The sequence below is a fragment of the Diorhabda sublineata genome, chromosome X (genome assembly GCF_026230105.1).
Source record: "Diorhabda sublineata isolate icDioSubl1.1 chromosome X, icDioSubl1.1, whole genome shotgun sequence".
NCBI lineage: Eukaryota > Metazoa > Arthropoda > Insecta > Coleoptera > Chrysomelidae > Diorhabda > Diorhabda sublineata.
Window position 1 is genome coordinate 35,406,758 of NC_079485.1, and position 20,475 is coordinate 35,427,232.

The 20,475-nt window shown below is 30.4% G+C and overlaps 1 protein-coding gene across 1 annotated transcript in view; it reads left to right on the plus strand.

Annotated features, from left to right (window-relative positions):
• Window positions 1-20,475, plus strand: part of LOC130450990 (tyrosine-protein phosphatase 99A) — a 471,371-nt gene that overhangs the window by 130,336 nt on the left and 320,560 nt on the right. The gene's annotated exons all lie outside the window — the stretch shown is intronic.

A 20,475-nucleotide genomic window follows, 5' to 3' on the forward strand; every position in this document is an offset into this window, starting at 1 on the left:
TAAATGTGGACAAATTGTACCAAATTGATATTACTGCTAATATCTATTCTAAGAACCATTTTTAAAACAAATTTATTTTTTCATCTAATTTTTTGTATGCATATGTTTCCAGTTTACCAATTTGCGAGTTTATTGAAGCTGTACAAGGCAGTTAAAATTTAAAGCTTCGTTTGGCCACGGAAGAACAGCGCTAATCTACGGACCGACAATACTTTTTTTCTTTTGTCTGCGAAAAAATATGCTTTGAATAGTTTGAATGTAAAATTAGATTTGAAACCAAAAAAGTCTATTTCCCAATAATACGGCATTATACATATCAGCTTATTTATCAGAAATAGGTTTTTTTATTCAATAAAAGTATTTTTGTTGTATAGATTTTGTTGAGTATTCAATCATAAAGAGAGTGTTTGTGACATATTGTCGATATCGACACAGATAGCTCATTAGGAAATCTGACCATGTCTAATCTTCATGTATAAGAACCATTTCTGATAATCATGTATCATTTTTTGTGTGATAGCTATAATTAAAGAATTAGGCTGTTTGGTATTGAATGGTTTGATATTGTATTTTCATTTTCTATCACCCAATCTAGTTCCTGAATATTTAAATGTTCATTATGTACAAATGGTCATGATAGGTGATTTACATTTATATAATCGCAATATATATTTAATTGATCATTATATTTGTTTATTATTTTGAATATGTTATCATTTTCCGATAATAATTATTTTCTCTTGAAGCTATGTATCTAAATTCATGATCTGATAGTTTAATAGCTTTATTAGCCAAACTCATAATTATTTATCTCTTTTATGACATAAAATGATATGAAATGAAGTATCTCGTGGATCAAGTTGATTTTATTCACCATCCGGTCTTCATGTTATTATTGATTTCATATGATGTGACATCAAGAAAATTAATTTTATTATTTTGTTCAATCTCAATTGTCAATTGAAGTTTTTAATAATAGGAATTGAATTTTTAATTATATTTTCTAATTTATTTTCCAGTACAGCAGTACATAACGTAATAATAATAGAATATTTATATAAAATTTGCTTAAGACAAATGCCTAAATATGATATTGAATAATATATATATATATATATATATATATATATATATATATATATATATAACGATCTTGATTTTAGGTCTCTTCTGATTTAAAATTAGTTTATTTTACAATTTTTTAAAGACAGATGAAAATTTGACTTTTTGACTTCCTTTAGTCTTTGTCGAAATACATTTTTGATAAAGACTAAATACTGTTAATTTTTGTAATTGCGGTTAGTTTGTGTCTTAGGAATTATAGATATAGGTCATGAAACTATTCGATTTTATCATAATACTATATCGTGTAGAACAAAGTAAAAATCAGCGTTCCATATATTTTGTGGAATAATCCATCACTGAACTGAAAAAATCATATATTTGAAAATTAACTGTTTTATATATTCTAGCTAATTTCAAGGGAGCCATTTATCATTTGATTTAAAGACGCATTTTCTCCATTCATAATGAATGTGTTGTGAGATTTTAGCAGTTGGCTTATTGGCGATACTTCCATCTGTAAATGTACCAATATGTTACGTTTGAGCTTGCGAAAGAGTTCAAAGTATCAAAAAATTGGATAAACTTAATCAAAACATCACTGTTTCTGTGAAATAGGTAAATCTGAATTTTTTCTACGTTTATAATTCAAATGAAGGTCAAATTAAAACTGGTACTAAAGTCGATGAGAATTTTCTGTATATTATTTTTTAATTCTTAATCCTTTCATTTTTGTTGAGGTTTGTTATTTTTATATATTATTCATCTAATACCAGGAAAATGATTCCACGAATCTTCATGCGTTAGTTAAGATATTCAATAGTGTCAGTATATGTAATATTTGTGATTCTTATCTCAGTTTGAAGGTATTCAAACTACATACTCAGCATTCATAATATTTCAGATTATGTTCGAGTTATTATTCACACAATGAAACAAAACACGCGCAGCCTATGTATAAATTGGAATATTTATTTGATATGGAAATACAGACGTATTTTATAGAAGGAAATGTCATCAAATTGAATAGTTAAGTTATGTTGTCTTACTTTAAACATTCCACTCCTTGATTTCTAATCCAATATCAATAACATACTTTGTTTCTTTACCAAATTAGGCCAGTCACTTGATACAATTGTATTACAAAATATATTGCATTTATGATTTGTCGCAACATTAATACGGCAAGTACTTATTTTCTCCTACGAAGAACGGTAGAACTTATTGTTACACCTTGCCCACTCATGTATACCGTGAAGCTGGTCCTCTTCTAATATGTTATCAAAGCTGTAGTTTGGAGGATGCGCCAGGCACATTCTGTTCTTGTCAGATTTGTATATCATTTTTGTGAATGTTTCTGTAAAGATAATTTCTAAAAGGGTATTTCAGTTTGTTTTTTGTAATCTAGATATCTCAAGAATCCAAAAGATCTAGAATGTGGTTTTAATATATGAAGCGGAAAATCTAACAGAGTAAGTCAACAATTTCATAGCATAGTGGATATCTCAGGATAGTGTCTTATTTCGTACAAGCGGATCCTCATAATTGACAATAAGAATTAAAAGTTAGTCAATAATTAGTTTAGACCCAATTTTTCGAAGGAAACTATTTCAAGTGTACTGTTTCATTACATTTTACAATATTTCTGAAGCGCGAAGTGAAGAGGATGAATTTATTTGTTACATCAGAAATATTGAAACATACAATTATCAATTGATCATTTATTTCATTATTGAAAAGGAACGACTGTTACACCAATATTTTGGAAATCTCGTATGTTTGACAATATTATGTAATAAATCTACCGGAATCTATTATTTGTGTTGGATTTCTAATAAGCATAAAACGATTGACTTTAAACTTGTAAACACAATAAATATTTCAATTGGCTGTGGTTAGCATCAAATTAAACTGAATATGTAATTGTCTGACAGACAAGTAGTGACATGAATAGTTACATTGAAATATATATATATATATATGTATATATATATATATATATATATATATATATATATATATATATATATATATATATATATGTTGTTCAAATACATTTGTATTAAAAATTTCCACGTTCTTCTCTTGAAACGATACCAACTCCAAGCATTTGAGAATTAAAGTGAAAGAAACAAGAATCCCACGAAGAAAATTTGTCTCTTAATAAGTTTTCTCTTTACCACTATTCAGGGACCCAAATTTTGAATCATAATGCCTTAAATTCAATTAATATCTTGTCAAGTTATTTGATTCCAGGCTCCAAAATAGATAAGGGTATTTCCAGATACGTCTAACACAACCCAAATTAATTATTTGGAGCCTATATCAGAACTCATTGGTGACTAATGCATGATTTTATCTTCGTTGTGTTCAATTTAAGTTTATTCTAATCACCACACCTCTATTTATGCAAATTGAGGCGTTCCCCTCATTCCTCACCTCTGAGTTCTATGGGAGATTCTAGGAGGTCTTACCTTTTTGTTAAGTGTTAGCCTGTTGGCTATACACTTGCCTTCTCGGTCCCAACGTCTTAATGTGTATGTGCCTTGGGTAAGCATTTGGCAAGAAAAGATCGCCTTCTCTATAGCTGTTCGCGATGTATAACTCGGCACTTGCTTATGAGTTACCATGACGGGGGTGTCCTCTTGTGAGTTGACTCGGAAAATCTAGGATCTTGAAAATAATATCTTTTTTGTTTTTATTACTTATATAATTCGTGAAATCATCTAACAAGAAGCGAAAGATGACGTATTAAGATATAGCTTATTTCAATTTTCTTTAATTTTCTAATAAATACTTTTATTTTCATGCCATTATTGTGAATAAATTCTCTGTATGCTTTAGTATGAATAATATTTTGATGAAATGTGTTATATAGAATTCATGAAACATAAATGAATTGATCGAATACTCATTGAACTATTGAAATTATATCTATCTACCTTCGTTTACATCAAAGTAATCTATTAAGTTTCACAATAATATAAGTCACAATACGGGAAAAATTTAACTTTTTATAGAAAAAATTATCTTTACTGTTGAATTGTTCTTAAAATTTCATTTTCTTCTCAACACATTGCCATAAATACCAAAACAAACTATAAAGTTGTGAGAATATAATGTGTTCTGGTAAAAAAATTGGTATGCGTCTTTTTTTTATTACAAAATTTGCATCAATCGTATACTGATTATTGGAAATTCATTAAAAATTAAAAGTTTTATCTATAGATATTTGTTAAATTGAGATTATGATCGAGATCTGTTTAACGTAATTTTCAAAGTAAGTAATATTGTATTTTGGTCCTATAATTTCACGTATTGTTCCGAGTGGTAGATTTGATGATGATCTTTCCTAGTTAAGAGATGGACACTTTGTGATTATGTGCTTTATAGTCAATTTGCAATTGCAGTTGCTACATTTTGGTTCAGGTTTCGCATCAAATAAGTAGCTATGAATCAGTCGCGTATGGCCTAGACGGAGACGTGTTAGGAGAACTTCATCTCTGCGATTTTTCCGTGGTATTGACCATGGTCTTCTGAGTCTTTCATTTCACGAAGTATATGTGTGGACGTTTACCATTTGTTCTCACATTCATTGAGCACTTCACGCTTTAGGATTGATTTAATATCGGCAGTAATTAAAAAGTTCACGCACTTTCACTATTTACAGCTTCCTTAGCGGCCAGGTCTGCCTCTTCGTTTCCTTTTATTCCAGTGTGTGAGAGGATCCAACATAATGCTATTTTTTTGTTATTGCCTTGTATATATTGCAATTGTTGCTCTATTTTGATTGCTAAGGAATTTGTTGTGTGAATTTTTTGAAGAGTTTGGATTGAACTAAGGGAATCTGTGTTATATCATATAACCTGTAAATTGTTTCACTCTTCAAGAAACAGTCTGGTTCGACAAACTATTATTTACAACACATACAACATATTCTAGAACATCAATGTACATAATTGCTGTACACTTTGCCTATTTTCGAGCAAAAGAAACTCAGAAATGACTTAATGATCCAGTTAAAGCATGAATAACTATATTTTTCAAATTTTTCTCAGTTCTCCTAGTGAAGAAAAATAGTTTTTCTGTGCGAAATCCGCCCTACTAAATATATTTCAGGAAGTTAATGAATCACAACAACTACAAAAAGGATGAATTCGCCAGTAAAAGTAGTAGTCAGAGAAAGAGCACTGTTAGGGTCCCTAAGCGAGTTCAAAACCTTTATAAAAAGAGAATGAAATGGCGTCTGTTATTGGATCTCTAGCTTGGCCATTACAATTTTGTTTAAAAGTACTTTTGAGAACTAAAGCTGGTTGCCTGTTTTCTACGAAGGTCACGTTACAACCATTCACTGGAGTTTCTAGATTGCTATTGAATAAAAATATAGTGTAAGACGAACACCCGCATCAGTATCGACCAGTCACATTTTATACTAGGTAATACAATATAGCTTTGAATTCAGAGGTTCAGGAGTATTTCAAATTCATGAAAGTTTGGATCAATTTGTTACTTAAAGAACAAATCGAAACGAGTAAACTTCCTGAATATAATGTTAAAAGCTGTAAGAATAGATTGAATCAATAGTTTAATTAATATTTGAGTTATGTAAATGAGAGGAGTTGGCTAGAAACTTCTATCAAATAATTCGAGATGCATTGCCAATACACTGGTGATTTCATCTCTTGTACGTTACACGTTTTGTGTTCCTTTTGGCTCCATTTTCTATAATAAATGACTTAGAATAGGTTAATCATTACCCAACTAGCTCTACCACACCATTTTCCCTCTATTCGTTAAATTGTTAATAAATGGTTTTGACAAACAGGTAGAAATTGAAAGACATCAAAAATTTGTTTCGAAGATCTGATATTATGAATACTAATTTTTTTCTTGTTAACCCATTCCAACTGGGCTGTTTTATTCTAAAACATCTGTCTGAAATTATTACTTACCTATATTAGGAAGCGGCGCTATCAATTTGGTTTCTGTAGGATTATTTGCGGTATGGAGACAAGGATTTATTTCTTTAGCCGATCGACCGCTGCTACAGGTGCACCAGGCTGACCAAGTAAACGTGGACTTCTCGTCCATCGTATACAATTTCTTCCACAGGATAACTGGTACGAGAAAGGCTATTGTTAACAATCGTGCTAATGTACACAAAACACCAAGAAACATTCCAATATAAGTTTCAGGTACCATAACCGACTGTGCATTATTTTTTCATAAAAAAGGTTTTATGTGTTAAAACATCAAATATCAATTTAGGTCATTTAATATAGTAAAATTGGAAATAACAAACTTTTACTTAAATTTATAAGGTCCTTCTAGTAATTTATAGATTCTTAGTTTTTTTGTATATGAATAATATTCAATAAATTCGTTAGAACAGAAATAACGATAAAATACATTTTCTACTTTAACAATACCTTTCAAGTAAGATGTTTCATTTGTAAAACGTAAAAAGTAAAAGAACAAAGTTCTATATTGATTCACCTGCTGTTTAGATTCGTTACTCCTATATAATATTGTGGGGAACTAAATTAATTTAACAAGTTTTGTAATGTTGAAAACCGTAATTAGTAGCAATAAGTAAATTATTTTTTTGATCCCTTCTGATACTCTAGTATAGTTCGTTTTGCGAATATTTAAGAAACAACGGTATCTTGAGTTGATTAACTACTGAGATATTTGAGCCCTAGGAATCAGGGGAATAGTGAACAATAGTAATGTTCCTGAGCTATGATTGGGTCTGTGTTCAGAGAAGGCGTTTGTCGGATAATTCATCAGATAAACCTTGATAATTTTTGAAAGCAGATATATAAGCCAAAACTATTAAAATTTGCTTGTCGAATTTCACAACTTCCAAGTTATTCATTTTCATTCAGCATTACTCATTTCGAATTTCTGGAACCGTTAGTGATATTCGTAGTTAATACACTGTTTACACCACTATTTCACCAACACTCACAATTACACTGTCTGACGTGCGTTTCAATAACTTAGTTATCGTCTTCAGAGTCTGAAGGTAAACTAAAACATATTTACTTAACATTTCTGTTTTATATTGAATTTTCCCACCAACAAAACTTATTCCAGTGGGAAACCTTCTTGGCAGGAGTCTTCACATTTGTAGTACTATACTATAGAGTAGGCGATAAGGAATTGGCCATTTGTCCCTTTTCAAGCTCTTCTTACATTAAGCAATTTCAATGCATTCAACAATTTATTATTAGATATGTTCTTAACAATTTCACATTATTAATATTTATGTCATGAGCCATTTAAACCGGACAATAAGGGATATCTTAGTCTGCCCAATATACTAATTTCATAAAAGAGTGGTGTATATGGAATCAATTGTGAAATGGACAGGTGGAGAACTTTGAAAATCCAAAGTCAAAGTTTTCCAGCGAGACTACCGCCTGATCAGAAACGACCAGTATGGAATTTATAGAATGTAAAAATATTGGATCAAAAGAACATCAGAATAAATATCAAACAATTCACTTAAATGATACACATCTAAACTACATTATTATACATTTTAAGAAATAATATTATTCATGAAAAAATATTCCAAAGTAAGTTCAACTTTAGCGTAATTCAGCTACTGTGTAAATGTTTTGAATCATTTAAATGACTGTCTACTATTAATTCTCATGAGCAACGACATTGATAAGTTGCTGGGGTTTGCGGCTTTTTTACTTTTTGCCATTTCAGCAAAATACGACATTTCAATAATCTTTTGCTCAAGGCAAGTGTACCCGTGAACAAATCAACATTGCAATCCAGTGTTTATGAGAAAGAGGTGGCCCAGAAGTTGTAGCTTGAGACGATTATCTAGCTAAATAAAAACGTCTCCTCACTGTCTACTTACGTATCTTTCCATTTCTTACTCGTTGATGATTTCGTAGAAAAATTGTTATAGCCGTTTGATTTATCGTAGCACTACAAATTAAGAAGAAAGTTATTGTATTTGTATATTGTAACACTATATTTTACTTCACAAACAATTTGCAGTACACAGATACAGAAACTATATTGTGAATCACGACAAAACCATTACATCAATCTTGTAAGTGACCATATACAAAAGCATAAAATACGAAAAAACTGCGAAAAACTAACAAACATAAGTCTATGATTCACAGCAAAGTACATTATACAAATATTGCTAGTGTCTTCACTTGGTTGTGATTTCTAAAGCAAAGCAAATATTTTTGTCAACTGAGCAATAAAAAAATATTAGAGTTATTTTTGTTTCATGTAACTTGTTGAGGAATCAGAACCACTGGATAACCAAAACAACTCTCTTTTATTATCAATCCATTAGAAATTCAGACACTATCTATTCAAGTATTGAGACAAACTCTCCCCTTTGCGCCCCTTCCTCAATTGATCAGTGAGAATGTATATGTAATAATGGAGTCCATTTAAATTCGGTGACAGTAATGAAGAACCAATTAAATGATCACATATTATTCCAAAATGTGTTTCCCTCCCAGAATTTGGATTTTGAGTATTTTTGAAATGATTTTTGTCAATAAACTGTGGTAAGTGTTACCTTGTTGAGATTGAGTATTTGGGTTACCATTCAGTTTATCTTGTTGACGTGTAAGAATGAAGTTTTCCTTTCTAAGTCTAAAAACAACCGAATGGATTTTCCAAGTTACAAGACTTATTTGGTTAATATTGAGGTCGGGATACTTTGTAATACGAATAAAAATTTCATCTTCTCCATCGACATTGATTGCTTTTGTAGCTCTGTATTGATTTTCAGTCTCTCCTGTGCAACAGTGAAAATTTCAAAAAGCTTTTGGTAGGTTTGCCTGAATTTGGTTCCACAACGCAAATCATATCGTACATTTGAAATGAAAAAAACGTCATTCTGCTTAGACAATATTTGAGAAATATCTCTCACCTACTCTTACTTATTAGTCAATTTCAGAATTGTAAAACTTACTTCTATCAATATCAAAAAAATTGATATCCGATAGATTAACGTGAATCAAAATTTAGTAAATATTTTGGAAAATCTGATAATTTTCTATGTTTTACTATTAATATAATCATGGTTCAGCTAGCAATAAGTCGCTTTGACTAAGCACAAGTTTAATTAGAGTAGAGTAGAGAAAAACCACAAAATTTCGAATAGAAATTGTGGAAAAGTCAAGAATTTTTTTAAGAATCGAAAGACATTCTTGAATTTCACAAACCGATATTTTGGAAATTAGAAATGTTTATAGAGACATGTTGGGTGAAATCATATTATTTAGTGTCTTAGAATGTACAGTTTGAAGATTGGCTAGATATTCTTAATCGTTCTTGAGAATCTTGTCAATATAACTGAGACATTATTTTTTAATATACCAACACAACAGTTTTTCTTTTATATGGAACTCTACATCCACAGAATGTATATAAAATGAATAACTTTGAAATATGACATTATTTATACCTCTTAAAACACGTGGTTACAATACTTTAACCTTAATTTGCTGGTGAATAGAGGTATATTCTGTTCTTCTTCGTAATAATCTTCACCAAATTTTGAGAATTTGAATGTGTCTAGCATTACTTACTCTACTTACCTACTTACTTCACTTCTATATGGTATGCACAAATACCACAGCCATATGGTAGAGCTCTATAGAGCTCTTGTTATTCTCTTTATTTATATTTGACACTTCTTCTATTAAATTATCCATAACTATTGTGGTAAATTTTTCAAGTTTTCATGTATACTATTTTATTATCATTGAGTAAGTTAGTCAGTGTTGATTTGTCCTAATCAACTTAGATTAATTGTTTGAATATGTTTGGATTATTGATTTTCTCACCCACTTCTGGTCTTACAGTTATGAATTGAATTTAATAATTATATATAAATAGCGAGTGAAATCAATATGAATCATTTTTCCTTACTCTTTAGAACGAGAGCTCTACTTGAAAATGTTCATGTGGTGAAATTGCGACAACAGATGAAGAGACATTAATTTTATGTTGTCTTGCTCGAATAGAAATATTCTTTTGTTTCACACATATTGCGTCTGTGAGTTGAAATTATTGTCGCCATAAAGATTGATTTGACGTTTTTTGGTAATTTATTTCCGATTTCATCAATGACTTAAATCTGACATGTAATCTCTACAATACCCATCTATATCGAAACCATATTTTTCATCAAATTGTGATTTGTATTATTCAAAACCCCATTGTTAACATTTGCTAGTGAGAACAAAAAAATCAGTGTTTGTGAATAATGAAAAAATTCAGAAAAAATTCTTTTTTAAAAGCATATTTTCGTATGGTTGATTATATTATATAAAAATAATAGAAACTGACTTAACGTGAACTGCCCATAAAGATATATGGGTTGAAATTTGAAATCTCAAACTTTGGCAAATAACCGAGTATATGAGATTTGAGTAGATAGAATATTCTTATTAGTCGCACTGAGATTTTGTTTGAAATCGAAAAAAGAATATCTCTGCGCTCGGTAGTTATGTTACTACATGTAATAGGACAATAATAATATTCCACCTGTCAAATTAATAGAGGGGTGTGAACACACTGTTTAGAGTTTAGACTACCACTACACCAACACGTGCGTTTCGATAACTAAGTTATCGTCTTCAGAGACTGAAGGTAAACTAGCACCTATTTACTTAACTTACCTGTTAATACTAAATACTCAACAATAAACCTTCTCCCATAAAAAATAACTCCGTTTGGAAAACCTCCTTGACGGGAATCTTGACATTTATTCCTTAGCTAATAAACTATAGGCTGTTAGGAATAGACCTAAAACTTAAACTTAAACTGTTCTTACATTTACCAATTCCAATGCTTCCAAATGCAACCAACAATTTATTGGACACATTTTCTATGAATTTTACATTATTTATATTTAATTAATGATTATGACTGAAAGCGTGATTGGCAATACTCGATTTTGTGCTCCGTCTATATTTTAAAGGAGATATGTACTTTAAACCGGACACTAAGGGGTATCTTAGTCTACTCGACATACCTCCCGTCCCAATCAAAACAGCTAATTCCAAACTTGGTATTTTATCCTTAGGTTTACCCAATAATTGTTTTAAAGTATTGTTGGATGTATAAGACAATTCCAAATCCACACTGTTAAGAATTCCTTCCAATCCCTTTGTATGAACAGGATTGAAATGTACCAGAGCAAATTTCTTATGTTTTTTATTTTGATATTGGAAAAAGTGATTTCTCATATATATTTCTTAAACTATTACGGTTAATTATCCTATTTGAAATTCACTTATCAAAACCGTTGAGTACAGATAGTGTAATTTTGGGTGTTGGTGTAGTGGTAGTGTAAAATCATCAACGGGTCAAAAAATTCCAACTTAGAGAAAGAAAGAAAAAAAATTATATAAATTGTATCATTGCTCATTCTTAAGTCGGATTATATATTCAGATATTCAAAATGAGACTTTAGGAGGGTAATTTATAGTATAGTTCTGTGAAGAAATGTTTCTCACCAAATTGTATCATTCAATAAAATATATTGGAACCTATGATTCCACTATTTACATGTATTTTAAATATTGTACCAAATTCCAAGTGAATTTGTTATTTCGTTAATTTAGTTGAAAAATTGCAATTCAATACTAAAGGAAGTACAGTAGTAAAATTAGATGAAGAAACATCATGATAAACCTGAAGACAATGATGTGATTAATGATTAGAGAAAATGGCTGAGATAATCAGATGGTAAAGCGGAGGATTGAAATGAATTTTTTTATATAAATCGAATCACTTTACGACAGAAATAGACCATTCCGGTATACTTATAATCCTTCTATTATGAAAAATACCAATTTCTATAATGATGGTATTTAAACCGAACCCAAACCACATCAGTTGGTCAACAAGAAAGACTTCTAAACTTCAGATACATCATGTTACCTTGGAATAATTTCATAATATAGACAATTTTTAAAAAATACTGGCCTCGGAACTAAACCAAACATAATTGAATAGTCGAACACGAAGTTTTTTTACCCTATATAATTTTTTTCAAACACAAGCTTGAAGTTTAATCGGAATTAACAGTACGAGATCCTTTGTAGGACTAACTAGATCCTAGACATATGAGTTGAGTACCAGTTTGCAGGATACCCCATCCTAAGAATATTGCAATAGCATGAAAGAGGCTAATTTTAAAATGCAAATTGATAAATGTTAATTCTTAAGAAAGTAAATAGTAGATATGTACCACATTGTAACTTCAAATGTATAGAAGCAAATTAAATTAAAATTCTGGCAATAGAAAATTTTTTAGAATTGACTGCAGTTTTGACAAAATCAGTTAACCCCATCACATTTGCAAAAAATTTCAGATGTTCTTTCAAATCAAGGCAACATAGGGTCCGACGTACCTGTTGCTTATGCCACCAGAACTCCAAATTTTCTAGAATACAACTATTCTGTAAACGAGGAAGATCTTCTTACAATAGTCTAAGAAGTTAAATACTTCCGTTCGTATCTATATACTGGGTTGCCCCTGTATGTTAGAAAAAATACGGGAAATTTCTTAGGCACTCTAAATTGTAAGAGAAAACTTTGTTGAGCTGAATTCTCATGCTAGTTGAACTCACCACACACAAATTTAGATGTCTGCATATTCCATTAAATTCCAGCTAAAGGCAACTCACTGATTATGTTTGTGCTTCATAATATCCCCTTATACTCAAAAAGGTTCAATTAATACCCAATTAGGATATTAGGTATTGCCTCGGATTGGCGAATAATTAATTGAGGTACGTATCTTTCTTCTGTTCTTTTCATTGCCATAGAGTGCCCTGCCAATATCATGTCAATAAAACCCGCACAAAGAGCTTCTATCGCAGTTAAACTGTCCTTTCAAATATTACTGAAGTGTTGGCAGTTTTTATCCTTGCGCAAATTATTTTCTCTCATTAAAAACCTCTTCGGTCCAGTACAGCACTTTTATAAAAACTGCAAATAGCTAATGAGCCAAAATGAAATAATTCATAAAAGCAAATTTACATTTTAAATTTATTGTTATAAACTACAAATTGAGATCGTATAGTTTAAACAGGAATAGACTTGTATTTCTCATCATGGATTTTTTTACTTCGTTTTATTTTTGATTTAATGTTAATTTTTCTTAAGATATTGTAATTCCAATATCGGTATCAATAATTTTCACATTTAAATAAACAACAATATGTGGCAGTAGAAAAAACATATTTTTCAAGGATATATCCACAAAAACACCAGCACACACAAGCAATGGAGTTTTATCTTAAGGTATCAATTTCTGACCAAATATTTCTACTGATAAGTATATTATACAATATCGAATACAGTAGGAGTCACCCAAATTATGAAACAAAAAACAAAGTAAGAAAAAATACTTGTGATTTCCATAATTTTAAAAATTAATTGGAGAACCAAAAATGAAAGAAAAATATTTAATATTAAAATATATCTCACTTAAATCAAGGAATTTATAATACAAGAAGAACTTATGAAAATTATGGAAGAAAATAAGTCGAATGAAACTCTTATTATTAAATCAAATTATAATAATAAAATGATGGAGTTATTGGATGATAAGAGAACTTTAGCCTATAACAACAAATTATACAGGACCGTATCAAAAACAACATAATAAATCTCATTGGATATTGGCAAGAACAACATTTTATTTTACCATGAAATGCAAAGAGATTAAAAACTCATAATATTATACCTACTCAAATATATAGTACACCAAATCTACATAAATCTAATATACCTCTAGATCAATTTTGTCATATACTCAAGACTTGAGGTAACTCTCTTAAATAATGACCATTAATGCTCTGTTAAAAATATTAAATAGAAAACATGAGTCAAATGTTCAACTATTATTATGAAAAATTTCGAATCACACTGTGGATTGAACAAAATAATATCACATCACATAAAATTAACAATATCGTAAAAAAGTAGGTGTACAAAACAATATAATGCTACCATACAAAGTGATAATAAAGTTACAATCTTACTTTATAATTGAGAAACATTGTATCACATTATTTTTGATGAACATTTATTCAATTTTAGTCAGTCATTTAAATATTTTTTCCATGTATTCACATATTTTTAATACTTTTATGGGATTTGACTACTTAAGAGATCTCACAATCTATAACCAATTATTTATCATGTGCACCGATCACTATTCATGGTCTACCGTAGAATTATAATATCTAGAAATTCATCTTCAAACTGAACGTAAGTCATTTACTTATATAATTAAGAATTTTTTCATGTTCATTTTAGAATCCACATGTATATATGTGTTATTGAGTCATAATTTTTTTACTATATTGTAGTTTCTCTGATGATGAGAAAATCACTTCCTGGAAGCTTGGAATTATAGTTTAATAAAAATTTCGCATTCTAGATCTCGTTTCCATGAAAATTAGTTTGAAATAGTATTTAAAATTGGATGTATTTATCAGATATTAACTTGACATTGACAATTTACGTAATTATATTGATCAATAGATAACAAGAAACATTAAGTTTTCTCTCAATTTTTACATCTCAAAATATGTAGCAGCTATCAATTCAATTATCAGTAGTGGCATCAAAATCTATATAGTTTACGCAAATTATTTAGGTTTTTTTTTCTTATTGATAGCTTTCTCGTTTCTAAAAATTCTGTTTTTCGTGTATTTGATTCCGTTTCGAGAATTTTGAATATTTATAGTCAAGAGTATGTTTTTTTGATAATGGATGGTTTGTTTACAAAGTACTTGATATATAAAATCAATTCTTTTGTTTCTGGGTGTTTTAGATTTTAGTTTAGTGAAATATTTGGATAATGTATTGATATTCACTTATTTTTCGGAAACTGAAATTCGTCCATTTTAACGTTAAGTTAATTTAAGTCGTTACTAATGGTGATGAAATTTCATGGTCGTTACGATGTTGTTAAATTTTCGTGAAATTTGGTTTTACACATTCTAATAGATATGAATGGATCACATTATGATTGAAGAAATGAGTTTTTTTATTACTACATTAATCATCTTGACCAATAAAAGCAGGCATAGTCATTTTCTGTTTATAATTGGGTGAGAGAACAACTGTCACAGTATAATTTACTGTTACTTCAATTGTTGTAAGAACTGTTTGTCAACTAGTTTATGAACGTTTTACTAGTGGGACTGTGGCAATAAAAGCCAAAGTGTATTATTTCCAAATATATGGCGAGCTTACGAATACTTATGTATTCATCATCGGAGAATTAATAAATTAAGAATTGTGGTGTCCTGAAATGTTTTTCTTTTACAACTTATCGATTTTTTACGAGTAAAAAGTCCATAAATAAAAATGACACGTCATTCGTCGTATGTTTGAAGATAAGTTCCTTTCCAGTGCAGTGTGTAGCGAATAAATAAAAACAATGAGTGTGAGTGATCAAAAAGACGAAGTGATTGAATGTGAGTAAGCAATGAAACGTTCAAAGGGTACTTAGTTATAACCTGGATAGAAAGAATGAAAATTGAATATTATTAGAATAGAAGTCGCTTATAGAGTAGAGTAAATATGCCTTCAAATTATTGTGAAATACGGCAAAAGATGTTATAGATTTATTCTCTATTGGCAAATGCTTGTTCATTTTTTGGATTGTAAAGTATTCAGCACTTAACTAATTCGGAACGTGGAGTAGTTAGATAAAGGTTGTGCTTCCTGCTCCTAAGTGGATAGTCGTGCAATGACTATTACCAAAGATAAAAAAGGAAGGAAGGGTCAGAAGTTTTAATCTTTTAAAGAAGTCCCTGCAATGAGACCTGCTGTTTAGTCCGAGTAATTATCTAACAGCTCCTCTTTGTAGTTTGAATATTCGCTCAAATTGAGTCGCACCAGACGTACCGCAAAAGGGAAGGACATATCAGTAATGTGACTCAATAAGGGCATAATAAACTGTTAAGGAGGTAGATTAATTTCAGTTCAGTTCTTTGGAAACTGGTCTCAGCGCGAAACAGGAGGAATTAATTTATTAAATAAGGCGGCAATATGTAATTCCCATTTCAAGAAATTGTCCACAACAAGCCCTAAGAGTCTTACAGATTCAATGACGTCAATGGTGGTGTTATTTAATAAAAAAGGTAGCAATGTATTTTATATGATAAAACCTTAGTTTTAGAAAGGTTAAGACAGAGAAGGACAGAATCGCACCATGATATGATCCTAAGAAGTGTCGTGAGATCAGGGCTGCTCCAAGAGTAACTAGTGTCGTCTGCAAATAGATATATTTTACCACTGATATCTAGATAGGCCATGCCGTTTATAAACAGAAGAAACAAAATAGGGCATAGTACTGACCCTTGGGGCACCCTAAATTATATTGGTTTGCAAGAAGACATCGTTGTATCAACCCCTTACAAGCAGACTTCTGTTGCTTGAAGTATGACTTGAACTTGAACCATGCGAGAGGTGTTCCCCTGAAACCCTAGTACTGCAATTTTTTGATTAAAATACTATGATGAACACAATTGAAAGTATTAGAAAAATTACAAAAAATTGTTGCAGTGGAGTGATATAACTAACGCTCCAACGATTGCGCTAATAAGCGTGTGATCAGAACTTAAGTGATAACAGAAGGTCCAGAATTTTGTGTTGGCCAGTATGTCGTAGTACCTATCGTGAATAACGAGTATCAATGAACTTAGTTTCTTATTGTTCCCTTCCTGTAAATGTGCACAGCCGCTGTTGCTGTGGAACTCTTCGAGATAATTTTGTTTCATGTTGTGTCGATGTGGGTATTGTGAGTTCGTATGGAGGTGATTTTGTTGGTAGTTTAAAAGTTTGTAATGGTTGATTGTATCTTTTATTGATATTGCTGTGCCTTGCCTATACTTGTTGGTATTTCAAAATATGTCTTTTTTGTGAAATATGTCTCACAAGTAGGATATCTATTTGGTATTATTTTAAAAACAGTCTTTCTCTATGCTGGTCTAGGCCGTTGGCGTTACATTTTGTTATTTTGAAGAGCTTAGTCATTAGGAAATAAATTTTTTTAGTACTGTTGCTAGAATGTTTTGAATCATGCTATTTTGGTGGATTATTTGATTGAACATGGCTTTGAATTCGTTGAGAAACTGTATTAATATAGTTCTGTTGATTTAGTGATGTTTTGTGAAATATTGTTGGCTACTTCTGCATAAGATTTGTTTAGAATTCTTCGGTTGTTTGTTTTCTGCGATAGTTTGAGTATTATGTGGATGTATGTTTTTTGGGTTCTTGTTGTTTATGGTGAAATTCACACTATTTATAATTGGCAAGGTTCTCTCCATTGCATAGAGCAAGTATTGTTTTCTTACAGCTTATAGTGCTGTGTCCTTGTCCACATTTTACACATACATGTGATTTGTTGCAGTTCATATACGTAGATAGGTAGGGGTTAGTTTGTTTGTACTTCCACCTTCGTTTAGAGCTGAATTTTCTTCTATTGTTGGAGAACTGTACCTGTTCTTTGTTGTGGTGGTATTGGTTTTCATTCTGTCGTTAGTTTTAACTGTATTATTCCTTCAAAATTGCTTACATGGTATTTTACTTGTGTTTTTCTCTTCATTACATTCATTTTATTTGTTGAGGGCATCCGTGATATTTTCGGATAGCACACTATTATTGGTGTAACGATATTTGTTGTCAATTTTGTGATGTCGGCATGAAATTATTTTGATACACCACTAAAGTAATAGTAAGATAGAAATGTGGAAGGTACATACGTGTTGGGCTGTTAATCCACATTCACACTTGTTACTAGTATACTAATCTACATTTTCAATTTTCTTCATCACTCCAGTTCTTATTTTAAACATTTTATTATATCTTCAATGACCTTAATGTTTTGCGTGATAGCAATTCAATTGTTATCACTAGAGTTCCTCAACGCTTCGAATAATTCAATAATACTTCTTAGCGTTGAATATCGAACGGAAATTAACGATGGATACAGAAAGTTCTTCTACTTTGTCGTCTCTGTGTATGAGCTATTCTGGGCCTGGATTATGATTTTACGCAGATAAGTACTGCAAATAATATATATTTGCTCAAAATATTCTTCTTGTGAGACCTGTGCTGAATATTGAGGTTTCAAACTCAGAACAGTTTTAAATAATCCGTGTGACTGTTATGGATTCATTATTATACCAGCGAGATCCTTTACTCGAGTTAACAATAGGTTTCTCCAGCTTATTGTACCTATGGACAGTTGTATGATTTTCTGCCTTCGATTGTGGTGAAGACTAACTCTTTAAGCAACATATTGAGCTAATGTTATGTTAGTTACTAATTTTTGTCAGGATAATCAGTTGAGAAAGTATTTCTGTAAATTGTTATGAAAAACTATCAGAAAAAATATCTAATCTTTTGTTCAACTTCCAAGTGTTAATAGAAAATAAAATTATACAGTTTTCAAAAAAACAATATGAGTAATTTAATGGTGACCAAAATCTCATATTGTATTGTGTATCTATTATAACTTTTAGTCACCTGGCAGTGTGTTTGACTGTTGATAGAAATACATTCATCATGAAAATTTTTTTTTGAAAGAAAATAACTCCTATACAGTCTATTTAATCCATAACCATCAAATTAACAGTCATCCATTGCAGTGTTGGCATAGTTGGAATATCTAAATAAATATAAAATTGTACATATTTTTAAAGGATTAATCAATATTATTTACGCAATAGTAAAATATTACTAAATCAATGATTTTTAATCGTAGAAGGATGCATATGAAATTTTTTATTGCTATTATTGCAATTAATAATACGGCAGAAGAATATTGAAAGGGTAGGTGTCTCCCGAGAGGAGGTTTCGAATAGAGTGGCATACTAGATCTTGCTTTCTTTCTCAAAAGATCTCAACCATGTTGGAATCTAGATACTTTGAACGAGTGTTGTAGACACTACTTTTATGATTCTCTGAAAATTTCTATCTGCTGGAATGATTCCATAAGTTTCCGTCATATTTGTCACATTTTGTAACGTAATCATCTATGTTTTTATTTTGTTTTGCCATTCCATTACAATTTATGTTATACATTCTACAGGAACTCTTCTGTACCAAACAGTTGAATCAAATACTACAACTCTTGATCAGACTACCCTGTTTTTGCACTCTATTTATTTTTTATTATTAAACATATCTAAGAAAATAACCAAGATCAAACTTGTCTCCAACAGTGCCATCAGGACCGTCTTCATCTGCGAATTCAGTCTTCAGAGACTGTTATCGATAATGAGATTTCAGCCAAAAACTTTAAATAAAATATTTGAAAATTGCAAATAATCGAGTACAAAGCAAATAATTCACCATATTATGATTGATGTATGTATATATGCACAATAAAATACCACCTGTAGCGATAGTAGCGACCTCGACATGCTTGTACAAATTACTAACAAAAATGTGATTTTAAGCGTAAGAGATGAAGTACCGTGAATATAACTATCCAAAATAGCAAATCTGAACTACTACATATTCAATCAATCTATTATCGTAGTTTTGTCATTTGGCATTTGCATTTCAACGTAATTCTATTCAATTATATCTAAGAATTCTCTAGTGTATTCAGTCGATTGAAATAAATTATGACACAAAGATCAAATGTGTGGTTCAGCTGTTCGCAGCAATGGATTTACAATGAATTTAGACAGAAGTAGCACACGGAGGCACAGCCTTAATTTGTGAATGAAATTGAATAGTGTTCAATTAACATCAAACACTTGGCATGTAAGAGCATTAAAACGTAATGGATATATAGAAAAAGACTTTCTTTACCCTGACATCCTATCAACATCATCCATTGAAGTTGACATTATTGCCGTAGAGAAACCATCACATCATCACAAGCTTTCAAAACCTGTCAAATTATCACAATATACGTCGGAATCTAAGCAATAATCAAAATTCAAAACTTGTTTTATGAGAAAGACAAAGCGCATCCAATACTAAAGTTTTTTTTTAGTTGGTTTCAGATTATTATTTTGGTTGAATATACAAAAAAAATAAGATGAATAAAACATATACTCTGTTCCATATTTTTACATGACAAGAAGGTGTTAATATTAGTCGTTCTATAAATCATTATTTGTGATATCGAACAAGATCATACGCATATATCTAAATAAACTTATCAATGTAATTCTCTTTTTTCGCTCTAAGGAGAAGCTAAAGTTATCTTAAAAGTCTATTTTTCATCATCTTTCTGGGAGTTTTCAATATGTTTTAGTTCTATTTGAGTAAAATTTGATTACCAACTTTATATACGAGGAAAATTGGGAGGGAACTATTTTAGAGAGTCGAATGGATAAAAATTTACAAAAATCAGGGAAA